General features: G+C 38.1%; 1 pseudogene; it reads right to left on the bottom strand.

Moving 5' to 3' along the window:
- Nucleotides 1-414: 414 nt before the first annotated feature.
- LOC138426628 (putative olfactory receptor 8G3) lies at nucleotides 415-1,332 on the bottom strand (annotated as a pseudogene).
- Between the last annotated feature and the right edge of the window lie 5,618 nt (nucleotides 1,333-6,950).

Below are 6,950 nucleotides of genomic sequence, written 5' to 3'. Positions count from 1 at the left end.
TGGACACGAGTCTGAGCAAACTCCAGGAGATGGTGAAGGACAGAGAAGCCTGGCATGCTGCAGTCCTTGGGGTCACAAAGAGCTGGACACGACTGAGTAACTGAACAACAGAGAGACATACAAATTTGAATGGGTCTCCTAATGGATTCAGAACTAGGGAACATTAGCTGCAACATCTTGGAATTTTTATTAATTTCAAATTATCTTCTCTATTTCTTATTCTGACCTAATCATCAAAGAATTCACCTCTTAGAGTTTGAATAATATATGTGTTGGAAAACAAGTTATTAACACCTATTACAAAGGGATCAATTAAGGATAGAGTTTTCTCTATTAAATATATTCTAAATAATTATGAATTGGGATTTCTTGGCAGTCCAAATAACTGATATGCCATCATGCTATTGTTTCTGTTCATATATGTTTTGCACAGTCTAGAATTATTTTCAGTGCAAATCTGACATCCCTATTTCATAGAGGGTAGATCAGGGGCGTTAGCATGGGCACAATGATGATGTAAAACACAGAGGATACTTTCCCTTGGTCCGTAGAGCTGACTGATCATGGCTTCAGGTACATGAATGCAGTAGATCCATAGAAAATAGCAACAGCTGAGATGTGAGAGCTGCAGGTGCTGAAGGCTTTGGACCTGCCCTCCTTGGAGTAGATTTGGAGGATGCTGGAGATGATGAAGATGTAGGAAGCAAAATAACTAAGGCAGAAATTAAAATATTAAATGCACTTAATAATATAACCAATAATTCATTAACATAGATGCTGGAACAGGATAGCTCCAAGAGTGGGAAGAGATCACAGAAATAATGATTAACCACATTGTTCTTGCAGAAAAGGAGTCTCAACATAAATCCTTCATGAATTGTGGATCCAGTGATGCCCAAAAGTTTATAAGCAGATGTGATAAGACACGGTGACATTGTAAAGCAAGGGGTTGCAGATGGCAACATAGTGGTCATATGCCATTGCAGCCAGCATGTCACTTTCTGAAATAGCAAAAATGATGAAGAAATAAAATTGAGTCATCCATTCAGGATAGGAGATAACATTCTTCTCTGTCATAAAGTTCACTAGCATTTTGGGGGTAATGACAGGGGACTGACAGAGATCAATAAAGGACAAGCTGGTGAAGAAATAGTATATGGGGGTGTGCAGGTGTGAACTGAGCCCAGTCAGTGTGATCATGCCCAGGTTCCCCATCACCATGACCACATAGATTCCTAGGAAGAGGAGGAAAAGGGGCAGCTGGAGTTGTGGCTGTTCTGTGAGCCCAGCGAGAATGAACTCAGTCATTGAGGAGTGATTTCCAGGGTCCATTATCTTCTCAATCAGTCCTATGTTGAAAGAGAAAATGAGCAGATTTTATGCCCATGTGTGCATGTGTGTGAGTGTCTGTGGGCACGTGTGCTCCTGTGAGTGGGTATTGGGGAGAGCAATTTTGGGAAGATCATTGTTTGATCCCTCATCAAAAGAGATTCATGATGCAGGGGTCTCCTGAGTCTCTCCTGCTCCTCTGAGACAAACAATGATCCTAGTCTAACCAGAGGAAAAATATACAAACTTCATGAAATTTATAATTAAGATACTCCGTAATATTTTAAGAGAAAACACCAACTCATAGATTTTTAAAATCAGAGTGAACAGTACTATTGAGACCTCTGAGGACTTTTTCTTTCTTCCCATGTTCTTTATGTATGTCTTAATAATATTCGTGTAAAATGGCATTGTATTTTTATTTCACTGAGAATATTTAAGAGTAGTGCGTGCTTTCTCTAATAAATTAACAGAGGATTCATAAATCTACAAAAAGTAATTGTACTATTCTCAACTATTTTCCTTACTAATGTTCAAAATACCACACAATTGCACTCATCTCACACGCTAGTAAAGTAATGCTCAAAATTCTCCAAGCCAGGCTTCAGCAATACATGAACCGTGAACTTCCTGATGTTCAAGCTGGTTTTAGAAAAGGCAGAGGAACCAGAGATTAAATTGCCAACATCCGCTGGATCATTGAAAAAGCAAGAGAGTTCCAGAAAAACATCTACTTCTGCTTTTTTGACTATGCCAAACCCTTTGACTGTGTGGATCACAATAAACTGTGGAAAATTCTGAAAGACATGGGAATACCAGACCACAAAACCTGCCTCTTGAGAAATCTGTATGCAGGCCAGGGGCAACAGTTAGAACTGGACATGGAACAAAAGACTGGTTCCAAATAGGAAAAGGAGTATGTCAAGGCTGTATATTGTCACCCTGCTTGTTTAACTTATATGCAGAGTACATCATGAGAAACACTGGACTGGAAGAAGCACAAGCTGGAGTCAAGATTGCCGGGAGAAATATCAATAACCTTCATGAAAGTGAAAGAGGAGAGTGAAAAAGTTGGCTTAAAGCTCAACATTCAGAAAATGAACATCACGGCATCCGGTCCCATCACTTCAGGGGAAATAGATGGGGAAACAGTGGAAACAGTGTCAGACTTTATTTTTTGGGGCTCCAAAATCACTGCAGATGGTGATTGCAGTCATGAAATTAAAAGATGCGTACTCCTTGGAAGAAAAGCTATGAGCAACCTAGATAGCATATTCAAAAGCAGAGACATTGCTTTGCCGACTAAGGTCCTTCTAGTCAAGGCTATGGTTTTTCCAGTAGTCATGGATGTGAGTTGGACTGTAAAGAAGGCTGAGAGCCGAAGAATTGACGCTTTTGAACTGTGGTGTTGGAAAAGACTCTTGAGAGTCTCTTGGACTGCAAGAAGATCCAGCCAGTCCATTCTGAAGGAGATCAGCCCTGAGTGTTCTTTGGAAGGAATGATGCTAAAGCTGAAGCTCCAGTACTTTGGCCACCTCATGTGAAGAGTTGATTCATTGGAAAAGACTCTGATGCTGGGAGGGATTGGCGGCAGGAGGAGAAGGGGACGACCCAGGATGAGATGGCTGGATGGCATCACCGACTTGATGGACGCAACTCTGAATGAACCCCCGGGAGTTGGTGATGGACAGGGAGGCCTGGCTTGCTGCGTTTCATGGGGTCGCAAAGAGTCAGACACGACTGAGCTACTGACCTGTGCTCTGTACTGTACTATTTTCCTTACTAAGATCATAACCCAAAATATCTAAAGGAATGGGAAACTATATCATTTCACCTGAGATCTGTGGCTTTAATGTCCCAACTTCCTTCTCCCTGGACTTTGACTCCAGAGGGAAGGAACATAACTTCATGGCAGACATCATTCTTATACCTCAGTGGCATTTCCAGACTCAGGAACCTTCCTCCTTTATTCTAATTTTAACAATCTTGGGGTTTGGAATATAATGACTTCAATATAGGTCATGTATTCCACCACTGTGACTAGGGGATCAATGTATATAATTTATTCCATGCAATTTGCACTTCATGGTTAATGAAAGAGGTGAGAAACCTATTTATATTCCCCCAAAATACAAGATGCACTTTTGAAGACAAATACTAGGTCTCATTTATTCTGGTCTTTTTTATTAATATAATCATGTTTTTTGCAGATATTCACTATGGAATTCAAAGATGATAGAGATGTGAATTAGTAAAGTAACACAAATACAATTAGAAATTTTAATTTAAATTCAGCATTGGTTAACTGTGGGATGTGTTGTTTAAAAATCAACTCACTTTTAGTTGACAATTGTACAGATAATGAGTAGATTCTAGAAAATGGAAATTCATAATTTTACTTAAAACTCAAGCAATGGTTGGATTAATGTGTTCACTTCAAGGTGCAATGCTTTATGTGACAGAAAAAAATTGGAAAACTTCAGAATAATCAACTATTTTCCGTTAGAATGCCAAAATAACTGAGGATGCTTTTTCAGCAAAATAAAGACTTATGTGTCACCTGATAGTTATCTTATAGCTCAACATATTGCTTTATGTAAGAGTTATTTTATATATCATCAGAAGAGTGAAGAAAAATAACTGCTTGAAACTGTTGGAGAAATATTTGGTTTCACAGCAAAACAAACACTCCAACCATCAAAATACCCAGATCGTACAATAAAAATGTTGATTTCATACTGAATAACTAGTTACTTATCAGGATTTTTTAATAACAATAAACACCTAATGCTTGTATTAGATAATCTTTAACATCTCAGTTTCACTGTTCCATAATTTTAGAATTTTTATAAGAATCTGCTTGCAATGCAGGAGACACAGGAGACTTGGGTTTGACCCCTGTGTTGGAAAGATCCCCTAAAGTAGGAAATGGCAACACACTCCAGTATTCTTGCCTGGAGAATCCCATGGACAGAAGAGTCTGGTGGGCTATAGTCTATGAGGTCACGAAGAGTTGGACATAACTTAGCGACTAAACACATACATGTAAACCCTGATACAATTAGAATTAGTGTATTGAAACCTCCCTGAATTCCATGTTTGCCACATGACCTTCAGATGATCAGGTCTGCTCTCCAACTCTGAAAAAGCAAAAAATATGTTTCATGTGAAAGTTAAGTAAAATGATTCTTATGAAGAGCTTAGCCCAGTCCCTAGCTTTTGGTAAGAAAATGTCAATGTTATTTTACTGTTAATTTATTCAGCTTCTCTCTATAATATGCTTTATTTGGCCAAAATTTTTACTCTATAATCATGGCCAGAGTTTAAGTTTTCTTTTCCTTAGCACATCTTCTTGTTGCTCCTTTCTACATTAACACATATGGTAATACAGAGATTAGAAATATTTTGCTGAATATTAAATTATTAAATTATGAATATTTCCCACTGTCCCCAAATAAAGTCAAGCCAAACTCTTGGTCATTCCAAGATTAATAACATCTGACAAGAAAAGTTTTCTTTATAATGTCCCAGCAGGCATCACATGATTTAGTTATTTAACAAAACAACACAATATGCTCTCATTTTTGACTCAACAAATTCCTTTAGCTCGTCTCACTCTAATCCTTTTATCTTATAAAATGTAATTGACTTTAAAGACCCTTTAGTTAAGGGCTTTAACAGTGGAAGCCCCAGTTAATAAGATTTTCTATGTGCCCATGAATATATTTCTTATGTTATACTTAATACATAAATAAATCTGTATCAATTATTATGGGTTATTTACTGATTTTACTTCTGCACTAGAGTATTTACTCAATACAGTGTTTGGCATGGTGCATTACATACACCAAGTATCAATAAATAAGAGTTTTTAATAAAATCATCTGAAAGATGCTTAGTGATACATTAATATAGACTCCATATAAGTGAACATAAATCTCACACTACCTCCATCAAAGTGAATAAAGAAGGAAGTGTTGTTGCATTGGTCATAATTTTATTCAGCCAGGGACAGCTGGAAGAGGGTGTTCTAACAACACAAGAGAAGACTCTATACATGGACATCACCAGATGGTCAACACCAAAATCAGATTGATTATATTCTTTGCAGCCAAAGATGGAGAAGCTCTATACAGTCAGCAAAAACAAGACTGGGAGCTGACTATGCTCAGATCATGAATTCCTTATTGCCAAATTCAGACTTAATTGAAGAAAGTAGGGGAAAACACTAGACCATTCAGGTATGACCTAAATCAAATCCCTTACGATTATACAGTGAAAGTGAGAAATAGATTTAAGGGACTAGATCTGATAAACACAGTGCCTGATGAACTATGGACAGAGGTTCATGACATTGTGCCAGAGACAGGGAGCAAGACATCCCCAAGAAAAAAAAATGCAAAAAAGCAAAATGGCTGACTGATGAGGCCTTAGAAGAGGAGTGAAAACGAAAGGAGAAAAGGAAAGATATACCCGTTTGAATGCAGAGCTCCAAAGAATAGCAAGGAGAGATAAAAAAGCCTTCCTCAGTAATCAATGCAAAGAAATAGAGGAAAACAATAGAATAGGAAAGACTAGAGATCTCTTCAAGAAAATTAGAGTTACCAAGGGAAATTTTCATGCAAAGATGGGCTCAATAAAGGACAGAAATGGTATGGCTCTAAGAGAAGCAGAAGATTTTAAGAAGACGTGGAAAGAATACACAGAAGAACTGTACAAAAAAGATCTTCATGACCCAGATAATCACGATGCTATCACTCACCTAGAGCCAGACATCTTGGAATGGGAAGTCAGGTGGGCATTAGGAAGCATCACACAAACAAAGCTAGTGGAGGTGATGGAATTTCAGTTGAGCTATTTCAAATCCTAAAAGATGATACTATGAAAGTGCTGCACTCAATATGCCAGCAAATTTGGAAAACTCAGCAGTGGCCACAGGACTGGAAAAAGTCAATTTTCATTCCAATCCCAAAGAAAGGCAATGCCAAAGAATGTTCAAACTACCACATAAATGCACTCATCTCAAATGCTAGCAAAGTAATGCTCAAAATCTCCCAGCCAGGCTTCAACAGTATGTGAACTGTGAAATTCCAGATGTTCAAGCTGGTTTTAGAAAAGGCAGAGGAACCAGAGATCAAATTGCCAACATCCGCTGGATCATGGAAAAAGCAAGAGAGTTCCAGAAAACATCTATTTCTGCTTTACTGACTATGCCAAAGACTTTAACTGTGTGGATCACAATAAACTATGGAAAATCTTAAGGAGATGGGAATACCAGACCACCTGACCTGCCTCTTGAGAAACCCAGATGCAGGTCAGAAACAACAGTTAGAACTGGACATGGAAAAACAGACTGGCCCCAAATAGGGAAAGGAGTATGTCAAAGCTGTATATTGTCACCCTGCTTATATAACTTACATGCAGAGTAAATCATGAGAAATGCTGGACTAGAAGAAGCACAAGCTGGAATCAAGATTGCTGGGAGAAATATCAATAACCTCAGATATGCAGATGACACCACCCTTACGGCAGAAAGTGAAGAGGAACTAAAAAGCCTCTTGATGAAAGTGAAAGAGGAGAGTGAAAAAGTTGACTTAAAGCTCAACATTCAGAAAACTAAG

This window comes from Ovis canadensis, chromosome 21 (assembly GCF_042477335.2).
Source record: "Ovis canadensis isolate MfBH-ARS-UI-01 breed Bighorn chromosome 21, ARS-UI_OviCan_v2, whole genome shotgun sequence".
Taxonomy (NCBI): Eukaryota; Metazoa; Chordata; class Mammalia; order Artiodactyla; family Bovidae; genus Ovis; species Ovis canadensis.
The sequence above is the reverse complement of the archived record's forward strand: the minus strand, read 5'-3'. Positions and strand labels throughout refer to the sequence as shown.